The following is a 19,412-nucleotide window of genomic DNA, read 5'->3' on the forward strand; positions in this document are numbered from 1 at the left end:
AGAGAAACCAACAAACTTCCAGCAATGGACCCAGAAGAACTGAGGATCTATGAAGTAGTGTGACAGAGAATTTAAAATAATCTTCTTAACAAAGTTCAGAAAATCACAAGAAAATATGAATATGAAACTAAATAAAATTTGGAAAATTATTTAGAAAAAAGAAATTTGATTAAAAATAGCAACAATTTAAAAAATGGAAAATATTTTATGCTTATGGATAGGAAGAATCAACATCATTAAAATGGCCATATTGTCCAAAGCAATTTGTAGTTTCAATGCCATTCCTATTTAACTATCATTGACATTCTTTTCAGAACTAGAAAAACTATTTTAACATTCATATTAAACCAAAAAAAAGCCTAAATAGCCAAGCAATCCTCAGCAAGAAGAACAAAGCTGGAGGCATCATACAACCAAACTTCAAACTGTACAACAGGGCTATAATAACCAAAGCAGCATGGTACTCAGAAAAAAACAGACACATACACCAATGGGGCACAATAGAGAACACAGAAATAGGGCTGCGCACTACAATTATCTGATCTTCAACAAACCTGACAGAAACAAGCATTGGGGATGTATTTCCTTTTTAATAAATGGTTCTGGGATAACAGGCCAGTCAAATGCAGAAAATTGAAACTGGGCCTCTTCCTTACACCAAATACAAAATTTAACTCAAGATGGATTAAAGAGTTAAATGTAAAACCCAAACTATTAAAAACCCTGGAAGACGACCTAAGCAATACCATTCTGGATATAGAAACAGACTAAACAGTCTAAGAGTTTGTGACAAAGATGTCAGAAGTAATTGCAACAAAAGTAAAAAAAAAATGACAAATAGGATCTAATTAAACTGAAGAGCTTCTGCACAGAAATAGAAACTATCAACAGAGTAAACAGACAAACTACAGAAACAGGAGAAAATATTCACAAACTATTTGTCCAACAAAAATCTAATATTGAGCATCCATAAGGAAGTTAAACAAATTTACAAGAAAAAAACATAACCCCATTAAAGAGTGAGCAAAGGACACGAACAATCACTTTTCAAAAGAAGACACACATGCAAGCAACAATCACATAAAAAAAAGCTCAACATCACTGATCGTTAGAGAAATGCAAATCAAACTACAATGAGATACCATCTCACACTAGTCACAATGCCTGTTATTAAAAAGTCGAAAGATAACAGATGCTGGTGAGGTTATGGAGAAAAAGGAATGCGTATACACTGTTAGTGAAAGTATAAGTGAGTTCAGCCATTGTGGAAGACAGTGTGGTGATTCCCGAAAGACCCAAAGACAGAAATATTATTTGATCAAGCAATGCTGTTACTGGGTATATAACCAAAGAAACATAAAACATTCTATCATAAGGACACATGCATGCATATGTTCATCACAGCATTATTCACAGTAGCAAAGACATTGAATCAACCTAAATGCCTATCAATGATAGACTGTATAAAGAAAATGTGGTACATATATACCATGGAATACCATGCAGCCATACAAAACAATGAGATCATGTTCTTTGCAGGAACCTGGATGGAGCTGGAGGCCATTATTCTTTTTTTTTTTTTTTTTTTTCCTTTTTTTTGAGATGGAGTCTCACTCTGTTGCCCAGGCGGGAGTGCAGTGGTGTGATCTGGGCTCACTGCAAGCTCCGCCTCCTGGGTTCAGGCCATTCTCCTGCCTCAGCCTCCCGAGTAGCTGGGACTACAGGTGCCCACCACCACACCTGGCTAATTTTTTGTATTTTTAGTAGAGATGGGGTTTCACCGTGTTAGGATGGTCTTGATCTCCTGACCTCGTGATCCACCCACCTCAGCCTTCCAAAGTGCTGGGATTACAGGCATGAGCCACTGCGCTGGCTGAGGCCGTTATTCTTAGACAACTAACACAGGAACCAGAAAACCAAATACCACATATTCTCAGTTATAAGTGGGAACTAATAATGAGAACACATGGACGCACAGAATGGAACAACACACACTGGGGAACTGGGAGGGTGAAAGATGAAAGGAGGGAAAGGATCGGGAAAAATAAGTAATGGGTACTAGGCTTAATACTTGGGTAATAAAATAATCTGTACAACAAACCCCCATGACACAAGTTTACCTATGTAACAAACCTGCACATGTATGTATCCCTGAAATTAAAATAAAAGTAGATTTTAAAAAGTGGTTTAGTTACCAAAATTACAGTATTAGAATATCCTCAATTTGTCCGTTTTCTTTTACCCATGAGTTTTATACCCTCGGATGTTTATTTGTACATATTAGCAACCATTTCTTTCAGGCTAAAGAATTCTTTTTAGTATTTCTTCTAAGATGGGTCTGGTGTTCATAAATTCCATCAGCTTTTTTATTTATTTTTATTTTTTTGTCTTGGACATGCTATCTTCCCTTCATGTTTGAAGGATAGCTATTCTGGGTCCGGTATTCTTGGTTGGCAGTTTTTTTGTTTTTTTTTCCTTCAGCAATTTGAATATAGCACCTACTCTCTCCTGGCTTGCAAGATTTCTGCTGAAAAATCTGCTAAAAGTCTTACTGAGGCTCTGGTAATTGTGTTGATTGTTTCTTTTTTCTTGCTGCTTTGAGTATTATCTTTGTCACTAATTTTCACTTGGATAATTACTCTTTGGGTAGAATTTGATTGGTGACTTCTGAGCTTCTTGTTACTGGATGCTATTGTCTTTCTCCAGATTTGGGAAGTTTTCAACCATAATTTTATTAAATATGCTTTTAAGATCTTTTTCTCTCTCATTTTCTTTGGGAATTTCAGTTATGCAGAGGTTTGTTCACTTGGTGGTTCCCATAATTCTTGTAAACTTCCTTCACTTTTTAAAATTCTTTTTTTCTTTCTGATCTGCTGATTAGCTAATTTTATATGTTCTGCCTTGAAGGACACTAATTCTTTTCTTTGTTTCATCAAGTTTTTCATTTGCTATGGTATTCTTTATTTATAAGATTTCTACTTTTTTAATTTAGCTTTTTAGTTCAAGTTCAATTTAGCTTTTTTGGTTCAAGGGTATATGTGCAGGTTTTTATATAAGTAAACTTGTGTCATGGGGGTTTGCTCTACAGATTATTTCATCACACAGGCATTAAACATAGTACTCATTAGGTATTTTTCCTGATACTCTCCCTCCTCCCACCCTCCTCTTGCCAATAGACCCATGTGTGTTGTTCTTCTGTATGTGTTCATCACTTAGCTCCCACTTGTAACTAAGAATATGTGGTATTTGGTTTTCTATTCCTGCATTAGTTTTCTAAGGATAATGGCCTCCAGCTGCATCTGCATTCCTGCAAAGAACGTAATCTCATTCTTTTTTATGGCTGCACAGTATTCCATGGTGTATATATACCACATTTTCTTTATCCGACCTACCATTCATAGGCATTTAGATTTGCTATTGTGAATAGTGCTGTGATGAACATATGCATGCATGTGTCCTTATGATAGAATGTTTCATGTTCCTTTGGGTATACACCCAGTAACAGCATTGCTCAATCAAATAATATAACAGGATTTCTGGGTCAAATGGTATTTCCATCTTTGGGTCTTGCATTTCTCTAATGATCAGTGATGTTGAGCTTTTTTCATATGATTGTTGCTCTCATGTGTGTCTCCTTCTGAAAGTTTCTTGTTCATGTCCTTTGCTCACTTTTTAATGGGGTTATTTTTTTTCTAGTAAATTTGTTTGACTTCCTTACGGATGCTTGATATTAGATTTTTGCTGGACACATAGTTTGTGAATATTTTCTCCTGTTCTGTAGTTTGTCTGTTTACTCTGTTGATAGTTTCTATTTCTGTGCAAACTGAATTCAAGAACACATTAAGATCATCTACCATGATCAATTGAGAATCATCCCAGGAATGCAAAGATAGTTCAACATACACAAATTCATAAATGTTATACATCACATTAACAGAATCAAGAACAAAACCATATGATTATTTCAATAAACAGTGAAAAAGCATTTGACAAAATTCAACATCCCTTCGTGATAAAAACATTCAACAACCTAGGTATAGAAGGAACATACCTCAAAACAATGAAGGTTATATAAGACAAACCCATGCTAATATCATGCTGAACAAGGAAAAACAAAGCTTTTCCTCTAACGTCTGGAATAAGACAAAAATGTCTGCTTTCACTGCTCCTCCTCAAAGTAATACTGGAAGTCCTAGCCAAAGTAATTAGGCAAGAGGATGAAATAAGGGGCATCCAAATTGGAAAGGAGGAATTCAGATTATCCTTATTTAAAGATGACCTTGTCTTATATTTAGAAAAACCTAAGGATTCCACCAAAAAACTGTTAGAATTGATAAATGAATTCAGTAAATTTGCAGGCTGCAAAATTAGCACACAAAAATCAGTAATATTTATATACATCAATAGCAAACACTCTGAAAAAGAAATCAAGAAAGCAATTCCATATATAGTAGCTACCTTAAAAAAATACCTAAGAATAAACTTAACCAAAGAAGTGAAAGATCTCTATAATAAAAAATATAAAATGTTTTTCAGTCAGGCTGAGTGGTTCTTTGCATCATGTCTAGTGACTCCATGGATTATAACAGAAAACATGGTGGCCCAAAGGGAATGGACCAATGGTGTCATCAAGAGCAACTGGAATGAGATTGTTGATAACTTTGATAGTATGAATTTAAAGAAGTCTCTTTTGAGGGGAATCCATGTTTATGGTTTTGAGAAGCCTTCAGCTATTCAGCCAGGAGCTATTGTTGCCTGTATTAAAGATTCAAAATGTAATTCTGGCACTTGGAGACTATATGGGAGCAACTTTCATGCCTGCATTGGTGGAATAAATGTTCAAAATAAAATGCAAAAACTGGAGGCAGAAGCACCACATACTGTTTCTAGTACACCATGGAGAGTGTTTGATATGCTAAACATAAGATATTTTTCTCCAAGATGGATCAAAATGTTTGTTTTGGATGATGCAGATGAAATGTTGAGCTGAGGGTTTAAGGATGAAATCTATGAGCTTTTCCAAAAATTAAATAGAAGTATTCAGGTTGTGTTGCTTTCTGCCACAATGCCAACTGATATGTTGGAAGTGACCAAAAAATTCATGAGAGATCCAATTTAAATTCTGGTGAAAAAGGAAGAAGGAATCAAACAGTTTTACATTAATGTTGAAAGAGAGAAATGGAAGTTGACTACACTTTGTGACATGTACAAGACACTGACTATTATGCAGGCTGTAATTTTTCCTAATGCCAGGCACAAGGTAGACTGGCTGACTGAGAAAATGCATGCCAGAGACTTCATAATTTCTGCTCTGCATGGTGACATGGACCAGAAGGAGACAGATGTTATCATGAGGGAATTCTGATCAGAGTCAAGTGGTGTTCTGATCACTACTGACTTGTTAGTTCACGAAACTGACATGCAACAAGTGTCTTTGGTTATAAACTGTGATCTAACTACCAATTGTTAAAACTATATTCACAGAATTGGCAGAGGTGTGGCTATAAACTTTGTTACTGAAGAAGACAAAATAATTCTTCATGACATTGAGACTTTCTACAATAACACAGTGGAAGAAATGCCCATGAATGTGACTAACCTTATTTAATTCCCGAGATGAGATAGTTTGGGATGCAGTGCTTACTGTTGCCGAATAGGCAACCACAATATGCATTGTGCTTCTTTCTTTGGGAATATTTGAGTCTTATCTCAATGCTTATAACGGATCATGGGGTGACATTAGTCATGAGCTCTCGTGAGGAAAGTCATTGGCTTTATCCTCTTTAGAGTTAGACTATTAGGGTGGGTATAAAAGATGGTGACTGTAAAACTTTCTTTCTTAGAAATTTATATCCTAGTTCTGCAGAAATGATTGTAGTAGATGTTCTCTATCATTTAATAATATACTTGTGGACTAAAAGATATGTGCTGTATAAAATCAGTAAATTATGTTAAACTAGCATATCTGCTTTTATTGTGTTTTTCATTAGCCTGAGTAGAAAGGCCTGTAAAATTGACTTTTTAGAAACCATTTGAATTCATTTTGTCTGATATTGTATTTATTCAATAAAGCATTTAATTAGTGCTAAGTGTGAACTGGGCCCTGCTGCTAACCCCCAGCAAGCAATCATCCTAGGTTGGGCTTAATCCCCAGTAGAATTGCCATATTTCCCATGTCTTAATGAAGTTTGAATGTTAAATAAATTGTAAATTCACTTTTAAAAATAAAACTACAAAACACTGATGAAGGAAATTGAAAAGGAGACAAAAAAATGGAAAGCTATCTCATGCTCATGGATGGGAAGATTAATATTGTCAAATGCCCATACTGCCCAAAATGATTTATAGATTCAGTAAAATCCCCATCAAAATACCAATGACATTCTTCACAGAAAGAGAAAAAAATCTAAAATGTATATGGAGCTGATAAAGACCCTGAAGATGAAGGGGGTGGGTCACCCCTCCAAACCTGTGGGTGTTTCTCGTTAGGTGGAAAGAGAGACTTGGAAAATAAAAAGACGCAGAGACAAAGTATAGAGAAAGAAATAAGGGGACCCAGGGGACCAGCGTTCAGCATATGGAGGATCCCCCTGGCTTCTGAGTTCCCTTAGTATTTATTGATTATTTGTCGGTGTTTCTCAGAGAGGGGGATGTGTCATGGTCACAAGACAATAGTGGGGAGAGGATCAGCAGACAAACACGTGAACAAAGGTCTTTGCATCATAGACAAGGTAAAGAATCAAGTGCTGTGCTTTAGATATGCATACACATAAACATCTCAATGCTTTGCTAAGCAGTATTGCTGCCCACATGTCTCACCTCCAGCCCTAAGGCGGTTTTTCCCTATCTCAGTAGATGGAACGTACAATTGGGTTTTATACTGAGACATTCCATTGCCCAGGGACAGGCAGGAGACAGATGCCTTCCTCTTGTCTCAACTGCAAGAGGCATGCCTTCCTCTTATACTAATCCTCCTCAGCACAGACCCTTTACGGGTGTCGGGCTAGGGGACGGTCAGGTCTTTCCCTTCCCACAAGGCCATATTTCAGACTATCACATGGGGAGAAACCTTGGACAATACCTGGCTTTCCTAGGCAGAGGTCCCTGCAGCCTTCTGCAGTTTTTGTGTCCCTGGGTACTTGAGATTAGGGAGTGGTGATGACTCTTAAGGAGCATGCTGCCTTCAAGCATTTGTTTAACAAAGCACATCTTGCACAACCCTTAATCCATTTAACCCTGAGTTTGACACAGCACATGTTTCAGAGAGCACGGGGTTCGGGGTAAGGTCACAGATTGACAGCATCTCGAGGCAGAAGAATTTTTCTTAGTACAGAACAAAATGGAGTCTCCTATGTCTACTTCTTTCTACACAGACACAGTAACAATCTGATCTCTCTTGCTTTTCCCCACAGAAGAGCCAAAGCAATCCTGAGCAAAAAGAACAATGTTGGAGCCATCACATTACCTGACTTCACAATATACTATAAAACTATAATACTCAAAACAGGATGAGAGAGATTGACATAAAAACATAGACCAATGGAGCAGAACAGAAAATCCAGAAATAAATCTATGCATTTACATTCACCTCATTTTTAACAAAGATGCCAAGATCCTACATTGGGGAAAGGATGCCCTTTCAATAAATGGTGCTAAGAAAACTGTATATCCATATTCAACATAATGAAACTAGGCCTCTATCTCTCATCACTTTCAAAAATTAAATCAAAATGGGTTAAATACTTAATGTAAGACCTGAAACTATGAAACTACTAGAAGAAAACATTGGAGAAATGCTTCACAACATTGTTCTGGGTAAAGATTTTATGGAGACCTCAAAAGCACAGACAATCAAAGCAAAAATAGATGAGATTACATCAAACTAAAAAGCTTCTGCATGACAAAGAAAACAATCAACTCAAAAGAGTACCAGAATGCAAGAAAATATTTGCAAACTATACATCTGACAAGGCATTAATAACCAGAATATACATAAGCAACTTTAACAACTCAATAGCAAGAAAACATATAATCCAATGAAACAATGGCCAAATGATCTGAATAGACATTTCTCAGAAGAAAATATACTAATGGCCAAGAAGTATATGCAAAAATGCTGAACAGCGCTAATCATAAGGGAAAAGCAAATCAAAACCACAATGAGATATTATCTCACCCCAATTAAAATGGCTGTTATCAAAAAGAAAAAATACAGATGTTGGCAAGGATGGGGGAAAGGGGAACACTCTAAACCATTGGTAGAAATGTAAATTAGTACAGCCAATATGGAAGTTCCTCAAAAAACTAAAAGTGGAACTATCATATAATCCAGAAATCCCACTGCTAGGTGCACACCAAAAATAAAAAATAAAAAAATCAGTATAGCAAAGAGATATCTGCATTCCCATGTTTATTGCAGCACTATTCACAATAGCCACGATATGGATTCAACTTAAGTGTTCATTAACGTATAAATATATAAAGAAAATGTGGTATATATACACAGTGGGGTACTGTTCAGCTATTGGAAGAGGAAGGAAATCGTGTCATTTGCAGCAATATGGATGGAACTATAGAGGCTATTATGTTAAGTAAAATAAGCCAGGCACAAAAAAACAAACATCTTATGTTCGCACTTATTTGTAGAGCTAAAAAAGCTGATCTCATGAAGATAAGAGTGTAGAATGATGGTTACCAGAAACAAGGAAGAACATGAGGGAGTGGCAATGAAGAGAGATTCATTAACAGGTACAAAAATACAGCTAGTGAGAAGGAATATGTTGTGGGGTTTGAAAGCACAGTAGAATTACTATAGTTAACAAGTATTTATTTTACATTTCAAAATAGCTAAAAGAGAAGTTTTGAAATATTTCCCAACACTAAGAAATGATAAATACTTGAGGCAATGAATATCCTAATTACCCTGATTTGATATTACACATTGTGTACATGCATCAAAATATCACGTGTACTCTCTGAATATGTATAATTATATACCAATTTAAAACTGGAATAAAATGCATAGTTTATAGAATATTAGAAATAGAAAGACCCATGAAGTCCATATTATACCAAATTTCATATCACAAATGAAAAATCCCATAAAAGAGCTTTCCTACTTGCCTGAGGTCAACAGTTACTAATGGCAGAGCCATGACTAGAGCCTAGAACTCCAGATGCGTAACCTGCTGTTGAGTTAGTTCATTACACATTTCATGAACTCAAGTTGCAATGAATGTCTGCCTTCAACAACTCACTGGAAAAATTTTTCTCAAATGCAATATCAGTAAGTCTCTGTTGGGTAGAGGAAAGGAATGAGAATACACACTTGAAATCCCCACACAACAATTTTCTACAGTGACCACAGAAAAGAGCTGCCTGGAAACCTTGCCTTAGTTGATTGACCCTGGAAATTTTTTCAAATATTTTATCTAGTTGGGTTTAGTTTAAGAGGAACCACTGGGGAAATTCCACCTCTTTGGAGACTCATTAACTTTAAAGAAATTTCATAAAGGATACTTAATAATCTGACTAAATTTGGCAAGACTGGACTCTGCATAAATCTATCAGAATGTGTTTTCTATCATTGAGAAGATGCAGGACTTCTCATTCAGGACTTGAAGTGTGATTATTCCATAGTATCACTCTTCCAAAGGAGGTCCCTCTCACCCTACTCCATCCGTAACCCAAATTTCAAAGATGTGATTCTTCTCCTGAATATCAGCATACAAATGAAACTTCCCCATTGTCATCCAAATACTATGAGGGTATCATATACTGTCTGCTTGTCATTTCCAGGAAATGCTGACAACATGAAACTCATGGACCCTCATTCCATTATTCCCCGTAAGAAGATAGACAGAATCTCTCTGGGAGAGCTTCTTTCATCATCTATAGCAGGAATTCTTAGCACCTCAGCAAAATGTTAACCAGCTCATAAGTGAATTTGGTTAGGTGGCTGATGGAATGAAGCAAATTTCAAAGCGGTAAGGAAACACCATAAAAGACATTTTTATTAGTTTGATTTTGACTTTTTTTCTAAAAATAATAATAAAAACACACATTTTATAATGCTTTGTAACTGGTTCATATACATCAATATTGAATTTTTGTGGACAACAAATGAATTATCAGAGTAAGTATTACTATCCACTTTTACAGATACAGAAAAGGGAACTCTGAAAAATGGTTGCATTTCCCAGCATCGCATGCCTAATAAACGTAAAGCAAGGATGGAATTCAAGTATTTTGCCTTTTCTATCAGTGTTCTTTCTGTACGACAATCCTAAAGAACATGGCGTGGAACTCATTTTTTTCAAGCAACATCATTAAATCATAAGCAGCTTCCTGGTGTTATGTGACAAAAAAAATGTATTCTATGGTGAAATGGAGCTGGGAATTTCTTCAGGTAAAATTAGGCTGGTTGCTTTACATCAGGACTTCACAAAACATTGTGCTAATTGCATTGTTAATATCTGAGAAAAAGTGTGAATGTTTTCAGATTCGACTCAAAGACTTTTATTTCTGGGGCATCATGAAAAATTTCTGTTCTAAGGAACACAATTTAGAAATGAGCTCCTCAGAGAATGTTTAAATTCTCTTATGCATTGTGTTCTCTTGCAAAGCTGAAATTGGTAATCATGCCTCATTATTCTCTTAACTTCTTCCACATAGCTGAGCCCAAGACTTGAGCTCCTAACAAATACTCAATATTTGCCTGCTTGATTAATTTATTAATAAGGTACAGTGGCTGTGGAGTCAAGATGAGGAGAGGGTTTTCTGGAAGTTCATAGAAGAAGCACCTATCACTGAGATGAGGAAAGATGAAGATCAGGGAAAGATGACACTTGAACTGAGCTCTGAAGGAAGAGTAGAAGCATGGAAGAGAACAATGTCCAAGGTGAAGGGGTAGATGATGCAGAGTCCTCAGAGCAAGACAGATCATGGCAAGGAACTGAAAACTGGTTAATAAACATAAGGCTGTGAGTGCAATAAGGAGAATGATAAAAAAAAATACCTACTAGAAATCAGGCAGTGCACTTAATGAGCCTTACTGTTAATCCTCACAATAACACTGTAGGGTAACTATCTTATACTCTCTGTCGATATTATAAACCTGAGATTCATGGAGATTCATAATTTCATCCATAGTTCTAAAACCAGTAAATGACAAATCCAGGACTCACATTCTTGTTGAGAGATCAAATGTCTCCTAAATGTGTGATTAACTAGGAATGGCACAGCAGTGAGTGCCATTAGAGAAAATAACTTGGGTAAGAAAAATATTGAGGAGTTATTAAATTATTCTACAAATGGCATTGTCTCCCTTACTTGTGTGCATAGCACTAGACTAACCTTGGGCATGTGTTTCCGCTATGCAGCCAGAATCATACTAATGTGCCCTTTCTGCATAGCTGTTTGCATGCTTTTAACTAAGCTCAATGTAGATGAAAAGGATATATTGAAGGCACATCTATGTGCTCCACTCTCTGCTAACTAATACAATAGAATCTGAAATCTGGCCTCAGGTATGCCTATACGTAGCACATGCTTTTGGACAAGGCTTAATCTTGGTAAGCCTGAGCTTTTGCATGAAACATATAAGGGGATAGAAATAAGTGTGTCTTGAGTTCCCTTAAAGATATAGAGTTTCTATTTTATATATTTTTTCTAAATGAGCATGCGTTTAACACATTTGACTGGGCTTTTCTATGGTTCCATGGCCCCCTGACATTTTCAAAAGTGCTTCAGTTTTCTATGTAAATGTTTATGTATTAGTAGTACACATAGATTACACATTGCAATACTGCCCATCAGCCACTGAGAGATAACTGCTACCTAGATGAGTTTCTCAATATTATCAAACTTATTGGTTCAACAAGTGTATCAATTGCTTAACTGCTGTGCTTCCTATCAACTGTTTGTCAGTTGATAAACAGGTGGGAAGAATCCATCCCACCTAGGTTCTTCTTTGTTGCATGTAGTAAACAAAAATATAAAGACTGGACTGAGAAAAACCCCAATTTGTGTGGGGCTAAAACAATTAAATAGCCTAATTGGGTTATAGAAAGAGCCACTGAAATTGGCTTTGAAAGAAAGTTTAAAAGATTTAACTTCAAATTAGTTCAAATATGATGAGAATACAGTGGTAAACAAGACAGATATCCTTGACTTTATGGAGCCCAAATATAACCCTGATTGAAATTTTTATCAAACAGGCATTGCCGGGAGTTCATTGTTTTAAGCATAAGCTGCCAGGGAAGCAATAAGGGCACCCAGAAATCAGTGAATTCTGTGGATGGTGAGGATGGCAAGGTTGGAAAGTTCTCTGACAACTTTGGGGAGGGTAACAGAATAATGAGAATACTAAATACTGCTTATATATTTGCATGGACTTTTAGGTGATAAAATTTTGAATGTCTCATGTCATACTATAGGGTGATGCAGATCCAGAAGACAGAAATTTATTTGCACAGAGCTCTTTTATTATTTTTTAATTCAACAAAAGCAAAATAGTATGGAGATTCCTCAAAATATTAAAATAGAACTACCATATGATCCAGCAATTCCACTACCTGGTATATATCCAAAGGAAATGAAATCAGAATTCCAAAAGATATCTGTACCCCTGTGTTCATTGCAGCATTATTCACAGTATCCAAGAAATGGAATTAACCCATGTGTCCATCAACAGATGAATAGAAAAAGGAAATGTAGTATATATGCACAGAGATCTTTTAGAAATGAAATAAAGAATGGGTCCAGGAAAGATTTCTATTAAGAACTTTCAGGTGCCACCAACCCCTCACTCATTTGCCAGATAAAAATTTTGAAATAAATAAAAATGTCATATATTCCATTCATGCCAATGGACAGGTTACTTCAAGATGAATGGCCAACAGAGTTGAAATTGCATGACAGAATCAATTAATTCTAGTTAAATACTTCAATAAGATGGAAATGTATATAAAGATTGTATCACACATCTGGAATGATTAACCTAAAAATAATGATAATACTTATTATTACATTTCATGAAAAACTGGGAGGAAATGTGTGTTTCTACCGCACAATCACCAATTCTCACCAATTTCTATTTTGATCAAACTCCAGAGTGCAGAATATAACTACCCAGTTACTTCACTGTATTTCATCTCACTGCATATCAAATGTCTTGCTACTAAGAAAAAAGCAAATGTGTCATCCAAGTGTGAATATATGTCACAACTGATAATATGCAAGAAAATATATAGGGACCTTGAAAATAATTCCCAAAGGAGCTCCAGAAATTGTTTGAATAAGGTAAAATCATTAAAGTCCAAAGCCTTTGAAAGTGACCACTGGAAAGGAAAACACTAATTTGTAAGTATAAATTCTGATGTGTTTGGTTTTTAATAGGTTATAGCCTCACATTGAACATGTGCGCTGATTTTTCCTTGCAACCACTCCACTGTGATATTTTAGCAGATATTGAGCTCTCCCAATGCTACATGTTTTACTTTATTGGCAGCTTATGTTTTTCACCAAATATTGGCTGCTCCCATTTCCGTACAATATTGATCATTTGATGTTCATGTCTTAGTAAGATAGAATCATTTTTAAATGCCTTTCTGGGTCAAAATCTATCTTATTTGTTTTGTTTGTTTTTTGTTTTTTGTTTGTTTAGATGGAGTCTAATGGAGTGCAATGGCTCGATCTTGGCTTACTGCAACCTCCGCCTCCTGGGTTCAAGCGATTCCCCTGCCTCAGCCTCCCGAGTAGCTGGGACTACAGGCATGCACCACCACGCCCAGCTAATTTTTTTGTATTTTAGTAGAGATGGGGTTTCACCATGTTGGCAAGTATGGTCTCGATCTCCTGACCTCGTGATCTGCCCGCCTCAGCCTCCCAAAGTGCCGGGATTACAGGCGTGTGCCACCATGCCCAGCCTCTGATTTGCTTTTGATGATATATAATTACAACTTTTCTACTGAAATCTCACTTCCATTTTGTTCTTCTTCCTTTTCTCTCTTACTCTTCTTCTTATTTAAGGTCTAGCAGAGCAACTGCGAGATCTAGGAGGAGCCTCACTCTCCACTCTGGAAAAGGTAAGAACTGAAGGGTAAATAAATACACAAGAGAAACACATCACTACAAGAAAAGAGGCAGAAGTGCAGGTACATTCATTGGAACTATGTCTCAGAAATAGTACATATTTGAAACATTTAACCTTCATAAATTTTTTATAAGGATCCATATTCATATCCTCAATTATGCATTAGGGAACCAAGGCTCATCAAGTAATGTGGTAATGCAAAAATTAAATTAGTAAGTGAAGAAACTGGGTTTCACACCCATATCTAACTTCAAAATCCATGTGACTGACACTACCATCCTTCCTTCCCGACACTAGTTCAGATACCAAAGGATAAAAGTAGACTTTTAATTTATTATATGATTGCAAACTTGTGTATGCTCATTATAAAATTTGTAAAAACAGAAAGCCATAAGCAAACAGATCCACAATCCCACTCACCTAGCAATACCCGTTGTTCATATTTTGAAGTAGGTTCTATTTTTTATGAATAGATATAATTATTTTTTTAATTAAATCATGATATAATGTTGTTTTATAATCTGCTTTTTTATAAACCTTCCCAATCTACTTATTTTTCCACAATGTCATTTTTAGACAATTACACACTGTTCCACAAAATTAATAGACTACAATGAATTTAAGCATTCTCCCATTATTGATATTTATGTTGATATGATTTTTTACCATTATAATGAAAACGGTGACAAATATTCTTGTCAATGATTTTATGAGCATGTTTAGTTTATAAGAATAAATTTGTAAAAGCAATATTGCTGAATCAAAGTGTATGCATTTCTTCAGGTCTTTCACTATATTACCAAATTGTATTTCACAAATTTTTATAGCAATTTATACTTTCACCAGCGTATTTGGGAATACATCTCTCCTTGCAACTTTAATAACACAAGGAATTATCATTTTTCCATTGCTATTAGTTGATAAACAGAAAACAGGATTCTATTTTGTTTAATTTTATATTTATTTGAATACTAACAAAACTTAATTTGTATATATTTGTTTGCTTTTGCATGTTTTTTTTTTTTTGAATTTCCATTATTTGTTTTTCTGATAGGTTTTTTTATCTGAATTGTCACTTGCTATTCAATTTGCTTATTGTGTTTTTGCCTACAAAACTTTAACATTTTTATTGTTTCAATATCAACATTTTTTTGTACTCTGCCCTTTCCTCATTTAGTTATAAATGTTTATCTACCCTGAAATCTGAAAAACATTTCATCTACACTCTCTTCTAGTTTTCTTTTACTTTTAAAAATATTTGAAACCTAAGTCCATTAGAAATAAATTTTGAAACTTTTTTTTTTTTTTTTTGAGACGGAGTCTGCTCTGTCACCAGGCTGGAGTGCAGTGGCCAGATCTCGGCTCACTGCAACCTCCACCTCCCGGGTTCAAGTGATTCTCCTGCCTCAGACTCCCGAGTAGCTGGGATTACAGGCGCGTGCCACCACACCCAGCTAATTTTTGTATTTTTAGTAGAGACGGGGTTTCACCATGTTGGCCTGGATGGTCTCGATCTCTTGACCTTGTGATCTGCCCGCCTCGGCCTACCAAAGTGCTGGGATTACAGGCATGAGCCACCGTGCCCGGTGAAACATTTAATCTTCATAAATTTTCTGTAAGGATCCATAATGTCTGTGCATTAGGGAGTTAACTTCCAAAATGATTCCCTCGTTGTCCTAATGCCATATTAGGAAATTGATCCTTTCTAATTGATTTGAAATAGTAAAAATATTTAATATACTTCACACTGAATGTGTACTCAGTGCTGGGACTGTTCTAAGTACTTTCACAGAATAATTTGTTCAAGTCTCACAACAACCTGAGAAGGTAGGCAAGTGTATTTTAACTTCTATTTTACAGATAATGAAACTTATGAACGTAGTAGATAGTGACAATATATTATAATAAAGTGATGAAGGCAAGAGACCCTGGAGCCAGTCTACTTATGTTTAAATTCCTGTTCCAACATCTGCTATCTGTGTGATCTTGGGCAAGGTAGTTAACTTCTCTGTGCATCAATTTCTTCATCTGTAAAATAGTTATAAAAGCCCTTTTATAGAGGGCCATTATGAAATGAGTTAATAAATGTAAAGTGCGTAGAATAATGTCTGACACAATAAGTGCAATAGAACAGCTAGCCATTATTAGTGAGTCTTCCTATTCAATTATTCAGGATCTCTAGTGCTCTACAAGTACCATTTTGATTTATGATATGATAATATATAACATTTTATAACTTGTTTGTTACACACCTTAATGTCATGTGATACAAGTTTCACTCTGTTGTTTCACTCTTTTCAACTTTTTTTGTATTTTTACTAGCTTGTTTTTCTAGGGATTTTGAGAGGATTTGCATGGACTCGATACATTATTTCAGAGTCAATTAACTTCAGAATATTGAGTTTTTCCACCCAGGTACATATGTGCAAAATTTAGTAGTTTTCTTCAAATCATTCTACTTGTTATGTATTGTTTCTTCACTGGTGTGTTATTTATCATTTATTCATTCATTAATTTTTGTTGTTTTTGGGGAGAAGGACATTTTCTAACAGAATCATTGATTCAAAAAAAGAAAGGAAGAATGCAGTGTGATTCAAAGCATAAATTACATAATTACCTTAATGATTTTACTTTGATTTAAATCATACAAATGGACATTTATTCATCAACCTTTTGATATAGAGTCAAGAGCCTTACACTGAGTTTGTATTACCTGAAGTCAAAAGCTTTCTTGCCTGAATCATGTATTAATTCCAGTTTTAGCTTTTTTAACATAAAGTGAAAATTAGACTCATATCAAATATGAATATAAAAAATTATTCAAAATGTTATTACTTTCCCTCCTAGCCTATTATAATGGTCTGGCTCACATCTTATTCCACAGCAATTATTAGCAACTTGTAATTATCAAGTATTTCTCAAGCATTTAATTATTAATTTTCATTAAATATATTTATATTCACAATAACACTTTATTTGATTTTGTAATATTTAATAAAATTACATAAGTACAAAAATAAATGCACATGATATAAGCAGGGTATGCAAAATCCAACCAATTTGTGTATATGCAAGTCAACTTTTGGGTGCAGGAATGTTTATATACTGTGGAGAACAAGCTCAGATCTCCTGTGTTCAGAGTGTCAGGTTTAGCATATAGTATGTTGTACAGAGAAAATGAGGAGTATTGACTCATCAGATACATCAGTTAAGTGAAGATTAGTTAAAAGACTCTCTATTATATTTCATTTGGAACTAAACACCATCAAGACTATTTTATTCATCATAACTTCTTCAATTTATTCTGTTGTGTTTTCAGTTAGACAATCAAATCTGCGTCTTTTTAAATTTTATTGCATTGGTTAAGTTCTAAAATACAGTGCCAAACAAAAGTGACGCTAGCCTTTCCATGTCACTATATTTATCCGTGATTGAATTTTTTTCATTTGTGAATATGAGACTGTCTCTACTAGAACATAAACCCCATTTAGATTTATTTTCATAAATATTTGCTTTTCTCGGTTTACTTTAACCTATTTTATCTTGTAAGCTTGCTCACATTTTTCTTTGTTTCTTTTGTTCTCTATGCTATATTTACTTTTTAAAAATCTTCTGATCATTTGGAGTGGATATGCTGGTTTTTATTCTATTGATGATTGTTATTCAGAAATATATTTGAAATATGTGTTTGGATATATATGGTTGTGACTGATTTCTCTAGTCACATCTAAATAAAATATTTATGGAGTCTTTTTGTACATAGGTTTAGGAAATTAGCATATTTTCATTTCTCCCATCCCTCCCTATCAGTTTTTCTATAATATAAATTGTGGTTTTAAATATACATAATTGTTTTAGTTTTCATATTTTATATTATGCACATCTTTAAAAATTATCCTTAGCAATTCTTTTTTGCTCTTAACAATATTTTCACTATTTAATATTAAATACATATTTTATTATTTGCTTTTCCAAAGCATATTATTTTACATTACAACTTTCCCAACCTTAAAGTATATGTTCTGATTACTCTGATTAGTCATGCAGCAACTCATAGTCTTTGTTGAGGGATTTTTAAAATTATATTTAGAATGAAATAATTCCTGAGCCCTTCCAAATCTGAGAAAGTCTTCTGTTGCTTTTGAACATTAGTCACTAAGGCTTTGGTATAGAATTCTTTCACCCCAATTTGCTTTTCTTAAAATTCTGTAGATATTTTGTATTGTCTCTTAAATTTTTGTATTAAAAATAAAATTGTAGTCTAACCTGGAAGTGCTTAATTCATAGGTATTTTTAACTTCCCAGATGCTTGCAAAGCTCTTTCTTATTCTCTTGATTATGTTAATGCATAATTCAATTGTGCTATAGCATTTTTAGTTTCCTCATTGTCTTTTCTTATCTCAGGAAGCTCCACTTAAATTTTAACCTGACTCTGTTCACTTCCCTTTCATTTGAATCTATTTGAGTCCAAAAGTTCAGCTTCCTGTTGGAAATTTAGATAAAATGTTCAAAAGAGAGGAAATATATGAAGAGTACATATCAGAAAAGATTGTAACAAAGGGTGTTTTCCTGCTTGTATGTGGAGTCAAAATAACTGAAGGTAAAGTGAATAACTTATAGCCATAAAGCAATGGAAAGAACAAAGGATTGATTCAGAACAACAAGAATAACCTTTGCAGACATAATGTTGAAGCCAGTTACAATACAGTACATGCTTTAGCATTTCATATCTAAGTTGAAACATAGTTACATCAATCTGTAATGATAAAAGTAAAAAAGTGGTAACTTTTGTGAAGCATAAAGACTGAGAACAGACATGAAGGATGTTTGTAGGTCACTGGAATCGTTCTATTTCTTAATCTTTGTAGTGGTTATACTGGCGTATTTACGATGTTAAAATAAATAAACAAATCAAGCTTCACACTTAGGATTTGTGAATTCCTCCACATGTATGTTATATTTCAATGAAAGTGCTTACTGAAAAAAGTAAACGACGAATTCATTTATCTAATTTTAAAATATGTGCAACCATACAACTCTTCACTGTAATTAAATACAAGCAAAATAATTAAGTCTTATCAATTGGATTGAAAATATTGGGGTGGGGGGAGATATTTCACAAGGAACATCTACAGGTGTCTACATGTCTTGTCCCCAGGAATTTCTGCAGATGACTGTCTATCCCATTCATGAAGATTTCCAAGGAAAAGTATACCAAACCCTCTATCGTGAATTCATTCCCATGCACCGTGACTGGAAACCAGCTACTAAATAGGTAATTCCAAATAAAATTGTACACTCCTGCTTTTACTCAAGA

General features: G+C 34.7%; 1 pseudogene; it reads left to right on the forward strand.

The window, feature by feature from the left end:
* The first annotated feature begins 4,560 nt into the window (after positions 1-4,560).
* Positions 4,561-5,608, forward strand: LOC103889416 (eukaryotic initiation factor 4A-II-like; annotated as a pseudogene).
* Positions 5,609-19,412: the final 13,804 nt, after the last annotated feature.

This window comes from Pongo abelii, chromosome 9 (assembly GCF_028885655.2).
Source record: "Pongo abelii isolate AG06213 chromosome 9, NHGRI_mPonAbe1-v2.0_pri, whole genome shotgun sequence".
NCBI lineage: Eukaryota > Metazoa > Chordata > Mammalia > Primates > Hominidae > Pongo > Pongo abelii.